The sequence below is a fragment of the Megascapheus bottae genome, chromosome 28, assembly GCF_031878675.1.
Source record: "Megascapheus bottae isolate mThoBot1 chromosome 28, mThoBot2.hap1, whole genome shotgun sequence".
Lineage (NCBI taxonomy): Eukaryota > Metazoa > Chordata > Mammalia > Rodentia > Geomyidae > Megascapheus > Megascapheus bottae.
Genome location: NC_143536.1, coordinates 6,797,136 through 6,808,730, shown reverse-complemented (window position 1 = coordinate 6,808,730; position 11,595 = coordinate 6,797,136). Strand labels below are relative to the sequence as shown.

General features: G+C 56.2%; 1 protein-coding gene across 1 annotated transcript in view; it reads left to right on the top strand.

The window, feature by feature from the left end:
* The first annotated feature begins 8,497 nt into the window (after positions 1 to 8,497).
* Positions 8,498 to 11,595, top strand: part of Nos1 (nitric oxide synthase 1) — an 81,852-nt gene continuing 78,754 nt past the window's right edge. Inside the window, exon 1 of the mRNA XM_090320190.1 lies at positions 8,498 to 8,694. The gene's annotated coding sequence lies outside the window, so the exon portion shown is untranslated. The remainder of the gene's footprint in view (positions 8,695 to 11,595) is intronic.

Sequence of the window (11,595 nt, the reverse complement as noted above, 5' to 3'; positions counted from 1 at the left end):
AGTTCATGCTGTGTTTGTTGCCTGTCTCCCCTCACGGCCATGTTCTGCAAGTGCTGAGGACAAGGACCCTGCTTCTGGTTTGTGAGCGGGGTGTGTGGCTCTTGCTGTCTGGTTCAGTCTGTGTCTCCCAGGAGCAGAGCTGGCCGTTGATTTGCTTGGATGCTGTGGGTGTCTTTAGGCAGTGCTGGGGTTCAGGCCATGTGCGTGTGAGGCAAGCACCCTGGCACCTCACTGCACCCCGGCCCCATGAGTCATTTCACCGGGTATTTTTAGAGGAACTGGATTTTTCCCTGTGACCCCCATCACACGAGGTCATAATGGGAGCAAGGCCTAATGGTAAGGTGCTCACCTAGCATGCATGAAGTCCTGGGTTCCATTCCTCAGTACCACATACACAGAAAAAGCCAGAAGTGGTGCTGTGGCTCAAGTGGTAGAGGACTTGCCTGGAGCTAACAAAGTCCAGAGACAGAGCCCAGGCCCTGAGTTCAAGCCCCAGGATTGGCACAAAAAAAGAAAGAAAGAAAAAAAGGAAATTTCTCACTTGTGCTTGCCAAGGATTTTCACATTAAGGAGGTGAAACTCAGTATTTCTGCAGGCCAGAGACCCTGGGCTTGAGGGCTTGGTACGGAGCCCAGCCTGGGGTAAGGTCGCCAAGCTTCGTGTCCTCATCCACAGCAGCTCCTAAGGGGCAGCTGGGCAGGGGGGCCTGGAGGACACTGTCATGTGCAGTGAGGGGACAGGGCGCTGAGCCCCCTGGGGACCGCTCACAGACGTGGCCAGCGGAGGTCTCCTGCTCCCACTTAGGCCCAGGTTTCTCTGCTTGCAGTTCTTGGGGCGCCTCTGCCCCTCTCCTCACCTGTAAGCTCTCTCAGCTAGGATGGTACCCTGAATTTATTTGACATGCGCAGTAAGTCAGTGCCCCATGGTGAAGGGAAGAAGGGATGAAGCAGAGAGGGCCAACCGCATCAAGACAGACATGCCGGCTCCTCTTCCTGCCATGGTTTTGTGAATGCATGCAGAAGGCACGAGATGTGTAGATCCGAGACATGGGGTTTTCCTACTCAGAGAAACAGCCGTGAGCGGGGTGCCCACCCTGCTCCTGCTTCCCCCCAAGTCCTCATTCCTGCAGGGCCACACAGACAGGAGCGGGTGACATAGCTGGATTAGAGGACAAGAAGCCCAAATTTAGGAAAGTCTGCCCTTTACCCAAAGATAGGCATTATATTTATACTGGGTGAAAAGCGTGTCTGAGCTGTCCTCTGAATGTACATGGTATTTCTATCTTCCAAAGCTGTACAAACAGCCTTCAACAAAGAGAGAAGTCGATGCTCCTGCTGACAAAATGTGCAGGAACTCAAGAAACATGTGGATCCCCAACAGATCAAGATGGATGCATGAGGGGGAAGGGATGGGTGGAAGGATGGACGGATGGATGGATGGATGATGGGGGCTAGGTGAGTGGATAGATGGATGGATGGATAAAGGGTAGATGGACGGGCGATGGATGGATGCATGGATAATGAGGAGTGTGTGGATGGAGAAGGGATGAGTGGATGGGTTGGTGGACTGCTGGCTGGGCAGGTGGGTAGTCGATTGGAGAATGAGAACTTGCAAGTGATCCTTTTCAAGCCTCAAGTCCCAAGGGCTGCAGGGTCCCCTGGAGGAGAACAGGACACTATCAGACAGACAGACAGACAGACAGACAGACAGAGGCCCTAACTGCCCCCCTCGCAGCCTTTCATCCCAGCTCCTCATAAAGTTACTTTAAGTTTTGGCTTCCACAGACACATTCATTTAAAAAAACAAACAAACCAGGAAGAACACTCCCCAGCTACTCTCTGGAGGTGCGGGAAGGGATCCCCAAATCACATGGCGCATCTGAGCCACTGAATGCTTCTTAAAATGTGGGCAACAGAGCAGCTGCCTCCGTGGGCTGGTGATGCAGCCACAAAATGCACGTTTAAAACAAATCCCTGGTGCACTGGCTTGCTGAGCCGGCACCTGTACCCCAGAACCCTGGTAGAACTGAACTACCCCGATTCCTCATGGGATCGGGATGAGTAGTTAGGTGCCTAGAATGTACCAGCAAGTTACTAAACATGCTGGAGACTGTCTCTCTAGACACGACTCCTACACCCACTCCACACAGACCCACAGAAATCACTGGATGTGACTAGTGTCCTGTGTGCCACACGGGGTCCCCAACCACACATGAGGCTCTCCTTGAATAACTACCATCCAGGGAGACGCAATATCCCTAAATGTGCTCCCCCTCCCTCCCTCTCTCCACTGTAATTTGAACTCAGAGCCTTGTAGTTGTTTGGCTTGCTCAGCAGGTGCTGGTTATGTGCAGTGATGGAGTTTTGTGGACTTTGTTCCTAGACTGGTTTTGAACCCCAGTCCTCTGGATTCCGCTCCCCCCCACCCCGGCCTGAGTAGTTTATGGCTACAGGCGTGAGCCACCAGTGCCCAGCTCATTATCCACAGCTTTGGCAGATGAGAAGGCAGAGACTGAGAAAGGGTAATTGCTGGGGAAAGGTCACCCAGTGAGGCAGCAACCAGGCCCTGGACAGAGTTCTTGCCCATACAATTAGGAAAGAGTACCTGACAATTTGGTCAAGTGTCCGTTTGAATAAATCACATGTCACACACAGCTCAGGGCTATGGGGCGGGGGAGAATAAAGGGCCCTGTCTCTCTCTCCAAAGCATAGGATGGCAGAGTGGGACCCTTTCCAGGGTTACAGGCAGGTATATGAAAGTCTTAGGGCTCAGGGACTACAGATTGCCCAGATTGGGGAAGCCAGAATCCTCCCTGGGTCTCAGTTTCCTCAGCTCCAGGCACTTGGCCCAGCAGAAGGAGGGAGAGGCAGATAATTGAATGACTCATAGAGCCCCTGTCCAGTAGATCTCTCTGAAAGCAGAGTGAAGCATGTAGACTCAAACCAGAAGATCACTAAATGGGTGTCGAGGGCACTTGGGAACCCCCAAACACTAACATGCTGCTTCAGAGCCTAAAGCAAACCTAGTACAGAGGAGGGAAGACAGAGCCCAGAGAAGCATGAAGCTGGGCCTGAGGTTACACAGCAGATAGAGGACAGAACCAGGGGTAAAACTCACAACTGCAAACTGGAATATTATCTTCTCCCTTCTCTCTCCAATATCTCCATAGATGGTGTCATCTTTCCTGCTTGTGTCTGAGGTCCAGCAGAGGGAGGGAGAGAGGGAGGGAGGGAGGGAGGGAGGTGTCTCTGCTTTGCTGGTGGTCACTCGTGTCACTGATCTCTAAGTATGTACAAGGGAGCTGATTGAACAGGAGCCCGTGTGTGTGTGTGTGTGTGTGTGTGTGTGTGTGTGTGTGTGTGTGTGTCTTGGATGTGTGACCTAAAGCAAGTTAATTACCCTCTCTGAGCCTCAGCCTTCTCCTGTGCAAACAGAACCTTCTCAGGAAACTCAGACACACCACTGAGGGCTCAGTCCCAAAGCTCTGACCCGCACATTTTTTTATGTGCCTCCTCCATGGACAGAGTCTGCAAGACTGTGCTGAGAGCTGAAGGAGCAGAGTATCCCCAGGGTGGGTCAGCACCACACCACATCCACTCAGGCCAGCCAGGTTCAGGGACCCAAAGGTGTTTATTCTAGAAAGGCTGGACCTGCCTGGCAGAGCTAAGAAATCAGGGGCGACTACGGTGAAGGCTTAGTGCCATCTGTCGGTCATTGTGGGTACTGCCTCTGCGCTAAGAAGACTGCGGAGAGCTCAAGGGCCGACCTGGAAAGAAATCACCTCGGGTTTTTTGTTTGTTTTTGTTGTTGTTGCTGCTGTTGTTTGGGTCTTTTTTGGACAGTCTGGGTCAGTTTCTCTTACATTTTGTGAAGTCTCAGGCTTCTTTGAATAAACCACTGGAAGGTGTGGACTCTGGGCTTTACCAACAGACACTTGGTTAGAGTTGGTCACCCTCAAAGAAATGCCCGCCTTTGAGAGACAATCTGGTTAACTTGTGACCCAGACAGGCCTTGAACCCCGATCCTTCTGTCTGTCTCCCCAGCAGTCGGGGTTTCAGGAATGAGCCACCACACTCTGCTCTAAGATCTCCCTTTTGACACTCAAATATGCCAAGGCCTTTTTAATTAAAAAATAAAAAAATCAAGTGCAAGAACCAGATCTGAGCAGCCTCAAGCCTATCTCCTAGTGTCCCCTTTAAGCCTTAAAGGGCTCTCCCCTCTGTGTGTCTGGCAGAGTCCTCCGCGTCTCCTTAGGGGACCATGCCATCCCTCCCTCCTCCCCTCCCTCCCTTCTTGGGGACTTGAGGCTCTCCTGACAACCGTATTTCCTGACCCTCAGTCACATCTGGCCTGCCAGTCTTCTACCTCCTTTGGTTACTTTGATGAGTCACTCTCTCTCCAGAGCCAGTGCCCTGAGCTGGGAATGGGAGAAAAAACAATCTGTCACCAACAGGTTGTGGTGAATGGATGGATTGCCAAACCTTCGCAGACCTTGACCTGGCTGTCCAAAGCGCTTCCTCGCCTTAACCGTGAATGGGTCTGCTGTTTTCTGAGATACGCTCTTCCCACGTGTGCCCCTCCCCCCCAAGCATCCAGGGCTGTGCGGGGGAGAGGGGAGCAGAGAGGATGCCCTGAGTCTCCTGTCACCCTAGGGGCCTATAATCCAAGATGAGACAGACCAGAGCGTTTCTGGGCAGTGTGATACCATGTGGGCATGCTGGACAAGTAAGTGAGGGATAGAGATGAGACTGGGGAGGGACCAGGATGCAATCCACAGGCTGGGTATACAGTCAGTGCCTAATAAGGGAGTTATTGTCTGGCAGCTAAACTCCAGGTACATGCACCACTCCTTGCTCACTTACTCAGGCTTCCCTGTGAGTCAGAACGCCTAGAGGGCGGGATTCAAACACAGACCCACCACACAATGGTGGGAACTGGGTCAGCAAACTGGCCCTCCCACAGGTCATCAGGAGCAGTGGCCTAGTTTTCAGGTGAAGAAGCTGGAAGAACAACTGGCTTGGAGTGACAAATGAGACAGTCCTGCCTTTGTGACCCTCTCCCAGCCTATGTGAAGGGATGCATAGACTTTCCCTAGGCAGTGTGTGATTGGTGATATGGGAGCCCAGACCTGGGGTTCCTCTGAAGAGGGGAAGGGAAGCCTGGAAGGTGGAAGACCAATGAAATGAACACTTGATAAAACCCTAAGAATTGTGGAGATCCACTTCCTGGTCTATCTATTACCCCCCCACACATGTGAACGAGGCAGATGAGGAAGCTGAGCCCAGGAATTCATGGCAGAAAAAGAAGCCCAGCTCTTGAGATGGGGTAGCAGGTAAAGGGGAGGGGATTAGACAAATGAAGAGGAAAGGCAGTCATAATGGGGATTCTGTGAACCTAGGAAAATTGAAGAAGGGAGGGGCGGGGTGGGGAGGGGGAGGGGGAATAAGGAGAGGAATGACATGAGTCAAGTTGCATAATGCTTATAAACTAATATGTTGAACATACACACTGAGTTGTACAAGTGGAGGTATTTTTTTAATGAGATAGACCATGCCTAGCTTCTGTCTGTTCTTAGATTCCTCTTGGCTGCCACACCCCTTCACCACTCACCACGCCCCCTCCATTGCTTGCCACTCCCACTTTGCTCGCCCCTAGCCTCTCCGAGGCGCCACGCCCCCGTTTACCCTTTTGCAGCTCAGACAGGGTCGCCAGGCCCCATCAGGCTGGCACACTTCAGTCTCCACCCCAGCACACCCCTGCCCCAGCCCTTCAAGTGTTTTCACTGCTGGGTGAATTCAGCAGATGCCTTTCGATCTCAGCCTATTAAATTAGCCCCTCTCTGCAGCCAAAAGAAGATAATTATGTTTTCATTAGCCCTGGATAATGTATTACCCCTCAGTGGCAGCTGCCATATCAGCAAAACCAACCAAGTCCCCTTGTCACTCCTCTGTCACAGGGCTGGCTCCCCTGAGCTGAGGACTGAGGCCAGGGAGGGTGACCCCCTACTTTACCCATCCACTGCCCATGTAGGGATGGAGGGGTGAGGTCCTGACACACAGAGAGGAGGGGAAGGGAGGGAAGGAGGGAGGGAGAGAGAGAGAGAGAGGGAGAGAGAGAGCGCGCGCAATTGTGATCGTGGTGTGCCATGGGGGGTGACTGGACAGGCCACAGCTGGCTCAGACCTGCACCAGCTAGTCCCGGAAGAAGGCCACCCAGCTGGGAGAAATATGTCTCTGGTTATTTACTCCAGACTTGAAAATGAAGGATCATGGCATTCTGCAGGCTGTGGGGCCCAGGGAGCCCAGCTTTGAGTCCTGGCCCAGAGTTCTAATGCTTGCTCTCCTCCTGAGAACCGGATGGACGGATGGACAGGGCCCGCAGTGCTCCATCTAGAAGCTGTCTCCTCTCCAAGGCAAGCAGGAAGGAGGATCAGTTCTTGCCATCTTTAGGACAGTGCAATAGTCTAGAGCTAAAAACAATGTTTAACTCAAGAAAGAGTCCAGGGAGGAAACGCTCAATACGAGACGGTCTTTTTTCTTTCTACTATGTAACTGCTACTCAATACTTTTGAGGGAGCAAAGAAAGAATCAGGAGCTGCCCGTCTACTTTTGTCTCTTCGTCTCACTCTTTCTGTGTCTCAATTTCTTTTTGTTCTCTCTTACACACACACACACACACACACACACACACACACACACACACACACACACACTCCTTGTGGTAGCTGGCTCCTTCCCCAGGCTCTAAGCCTCTGTCTCCCTACCCCCATGGCTCCTTGCTCTTGGGACCTGGGGTATCAAGGACAGAATTGGGGACAGTGAGATCTTGGTCCCCCTTCCCAAACCCAAGCCAACACTGCCTTCTGCTGTGTCTTGGCTCTGACCCCACCGGCTCACAGTCCAATCTTTCCTACTCACCACTCTCCTCCCCAGTCTCCAACCCCCTTGGGTTCTAGATCAGGAAGCACCTCTATCCAGAGCCTCCTTTGGCAGTGACCCCACGGGGCCGACTGGCAAGCTCCATTTGGAGCAGGTGAACCGCCAGCCCAGTGGAGAAGCAGCTTCTCTTCCCTGGCTTCCTGATTTTCCCCAGTTGCCATGGTAATTGAGGGAGCAGTGTTCTGAGACCCAACACCAGTGAAACCCAGCGCTCAACTTTGAAATTTTGAAACGGTTCAAGCAAGAGAGGAAGCTGAGATCCATGCTGGAAGGAGCTGGGCGGCAGAGGCATCTGCCCAGCCCTTCTGTCACTCATTCTTACCTGCAGTGTCCCTGGTATTCTTTCTGGAACAGGTACTCTACCTGCAGGAAGTCTGCAAGGCATTCTCCCATCTACTCTCTCTTCACAATCCCGACGTCCCATCTCACCTTAAAGGATACAGGCTCTGCCTCTTGCCAGATGTGGCCCAGCTCCAGGGCTCATGGAATTTCTCTGCTCTTCCTTCCAATGCATTGAAGACAACGCACACTTCCACACACCCCAGTCAGCATTCTCTTCATTCTTCTCAGCCCCCACTTCCCTCTTCCTGCCCCCCCCCAAGTCACACTCTTGTCTCCTCTGCTTGATGTGCAAGGTGCCAGAAAAGCATTTATTAGTGACAAAGCAGTGGGGGGAGGGGGGAAGGTTTTTACCTTTGCTCTGCACAACTCCAGCCCGAGTGAACACACGGCTCCCTTTGGGCAAGACTAAGGAAGAGAAAGGATCGAGCCACCACAGACCAATGCCTCTGTGTGTGTGTGTGTGTGTGTGTGTGTGTGTGTGTGTGTGTGTGTGGTGTGTGCACGTGTGTGTGTGTGTGTGTGTGAATCTTCCTCCTTTTCCTTGAATCCCCCACCCCCTGCTTCCCCCAAAAGCGTATGAGCAACAGCGACAGTGAAATGCAAAAAATCCTTTGCAATCTGCCCAGGAAAAGACAGCTTTTGAGACGAGTTTATATGGTTACCCATATGTTCGGGCCCCTAAGAAAGGAAGGGAAGCGGCGTTCTCTGTCCTGTCCCTCCCCCAGCCCAGCTCATGGCCTTCCCCCACCTCGGGAGTCTCTGACCCACAGGTGAACATGTCCACCCCCCCATCCCGTCCATTCCCCCTCCCTAGAGGCCCAGAGCAGAAGCTCCATCCATGCCAGCAAGGACCAGAGCCAGGCAACGTTTCTAGAAAGGACTGTCTCTGTCTGCACACCAGAGCCAGGCGGGACCCGGTGCTGCTCCTTCTGGGGGCATCCAATGTCCCATTCAGGAATATTTTGTCCCGCCAGAGACACGAGTGAATAACCATCGTCACCTCCCCGTGGGGGCACCTGTGCCCCCAAAGAGCTGTCCTTCCCTGCGTGGCTGCTGCACGCACCCCCATCCCCAGGACCCCCCAACACCCCCGTCGTATGTGTGTGTTTGTGGTGTGTGTGTGTGTTTCCTGGTAGAAAAAAAAAATGGAAATGAGGTTATATAAAAGGTGTGTGCCTTGGAGCCCGAGCGGCTCCGTTAATGAGGGTTGAGACGTCCCCCAGCCCCCAGCCGGCTGGACGCCACTGCTAATTCGTTTCAGCCGTGACGGGATGAAGGAGGGACCCTGAGAAATAAATCCCCCCTGACGACCCCCCCTCTCTGAGCTCCGGGCTCCGTCCCCACCGATGGACGCCGCGTTCCCAGCCTCCCGGCGGGCGGGCGAGCGGCTCGGGCTCCGCGGCGGGAGCCGGGGGTGAGCCAGGGGCGCGCGCGGGGGACGCGGGCCGCCCGGGTCCTGAACTTGGGGCTCGCTCGGGCGGAGGGCGGGGAGGGGAGGGCGGGGAGGGCGGGCGCGGGCGGGGTGGGGAGCGATCCGGGAGGCACAAAGCCGAGGGGAAGGGAGGGGAGCGGCTCCTACCGGGAGGTGAGTGGGGTGCGCCCGGCACCCGGAGGCTTTGGGACCGCGACCAGCGGCGGCCGCGGACGCCCGGAGCGGGAGGAGACGGAGACGGAGACGGAGGAGACGCGGGTAGGAGGCGGCGGGCGGGCGGGCGGGCGCGCAGCTCCGAGCAGCCCCCGAGCCGGGCCCGGCCCCAGGTGAGTTCTCCCCGGCGTCCCGCGTCCCCCGCGGTCTCCGGCGCTCGCGGACCCCCCGGACCCCGCGCGGAGACGCGGGCTTTGCAGCGCGCGGTCCCAACTTGAGTCCAGCCGCCTGGGTCTCCGCTCCGCCGGCTGCCCCGGCTCCGGTCCGCGATCCTCCATCCCCGACCCCGGATCTCCGCGGGTCGGCGCCGCCGCCCCACTCCAACTTTGCGGGGACCCCGCTTCCCTCCCCGGCCGCGCGCCCCGCGCCGCGCTGCGGTAATGGCGGACCGGCTCGGCACCGCCAGCCCCCCCCGGCGGGTGCGGCCCGGGGCTGGGGACGCTCGGGGCTCCCGGCGGCCGGCCGGCGGGGGGGACAGATCCACGGCAGCGCCGTCCCTCCTCAACTTTGAGTGTCCCCCGCGCGGCCTCTCCCGCCAGCCTCCGCCATGGCGGACACCTTGGCCCCGCCGGGCGCCCGCAGCCCGCGGGGGACCCGAGGCCGGAGGGAAGGCGGCTCCGCTCCGCGGGATCGCGGCTCCCGCCTGGCCCCTAACTTTGCCCAGGTGCCCCTCGCGCGCCCGCGGGCGCCGCCGGGCTCCCCGCTCCTCGTTCCTGCTCCCGCGATGGGGGTGTGAGAGCGGGCGGGCGGGCGGGCGGGCCGGCGTGACTCCTCCTCGGACCTGGAAAGTTGTGCGTCTGGCACCGCCGAGGCCCCCCCGGGCACCGGCCCGGCCGGAGCGGGCAAGGGCGCGTCCGCCCTGGTTCGGGGCCAGGCGAGGCGGCGCGCGCGGCTGATCGCATCCTGAGTGGCCGAGGCTCGCGGCGGGAGCCCCCGAGGACCCAACTTTCCGGGCCACCTGGGGAACCTGGGGTCCCCGGGTCCAGACAGGGGTCTGGGGCCTGCGCCCTGGGGATGTGAGGCGCCTGTCCCTCAGCCTGCGGGCGCCCTGGCCTCGTGGCCCGCCGCTCCCAGCACCTGGGGACCTGGCCGGAGAAGGGGGCGTGAAAGCTTTTGGGGGGGCTCCAGTGAGTTTCAGATCCCAGAGAGGGCCTTCATTTACTCGGAGACACGAGGTCAATCCTCCCATTTCTCCACAGGAGCCTCCGCGTGTGTGAAATGGAGACACGACACTTTCGTGATGCCATCTGGGGCCTTTATAAAGTGGCAAATACAGATAAACCCTGGGTTTCCTGCCAATAAAGGAACCGAAGTCTCCAGTCACCCCCCAATTCCCCCACACACACACACCCCAGGGTAGAGGAGGCCGTGCCCACCGCCGCTGTCCCCAAGACCCATCCTCACCCACCCCATCCACGACCCCGGTTCCCATTCTTAGTGACAGGGGAGACCCGTGCCAGCAGCGGCCACCAGGGGAGGGAGGGTCCCCAGAGACGCCCCTGGGGCATCTCGCAGCCTCTGGTGACCCCAAGATCTGGGAAGACAGGAGCTGGGAGCGGCTTCCTCCCAGGAGGGATGGCGGCAACGCCCCCCATCTCCGGGGACTAAGTGCAAACGCAGCAGGTTTGGAAAAGCACCAGAAAACCTCGGCGCCGCTCCCTGGAGAAGCTATTTTTCTCTGTTGGGTTTTTGGAGATGATTTGTTGCTGTTGTTGTTGTTGTTGTTGTTGCTTATTTTTAACTTTGGATCTGTGCCAGAAGCTCAGAGGGGTCCATGCCTCCCTTGGAAGGTCAGGGAAGGGAGACACAGCCCTACCTCCTGAGCCTAATACCACCACACTGGCCCAACCCGGATTCTAGAAAACTCTGAGGGGTCCCGGGCTGAGGGCAGGCTGCAAACTGCTGCTTGCTCCCAGACAGGTCTGGAATCTTCTTACCGCTCCTCAGGGCAGACACCCAAACTGCCTGTTGTAGATATGGAAACTGAGGCAACGCAAAGCAACCACAGAGCTCCTAAGTCCCTGGGGACCATGCCCATGGGTTTGGGCTCCCTCATCCGGGGGAGCATTCTGACAGCTTCCTCCCCAGATCCTTCTGCTTACCCAGAGGCTACCCCACTCATCAAGAGACTGACTTTCATATATCTATCATATACATCACATCTCATCTGTAATTTGTACATACATACACATATTTGATTCCACCAAACCCAAGACCATGCAGGGGAAAGAGAAAATAGCTTGTTGGAGCCTTCTGTGTGAGGTGACCCTTAGCTTGCTCCAGGGCTGGGTAGACTTCCTGTTGATTACTTAACCTCTCTGAGCTTTTTTCCTTTATCTGTGGTGGTAGTTGTTGTTGTTGTTGATGATGATGATGATGATGATGATGATGATGGCAATAATTCCCACAAGAGATTATGTTGAAGGTTTTGTGATTATTGTTAAAAAGAGTTCTAGAAACAATACTTTTCTGCAAATGTTGGTGATGGGAAAGCACTGAGGGTGGGAGGGGGGTTGGCTGGGAGACTGGGAGTGGTGTGTGACGCAGGATGTCCGCAGTGGGTCCGCTGTAAGACACAAGGAGCTGTCCTTGGTCACAGGAGGACTGGTCCACACACAACCCTGCTGGGAAGGGTGGGTGCTGCCGAATTCCCTGAACACGGATGCTCTG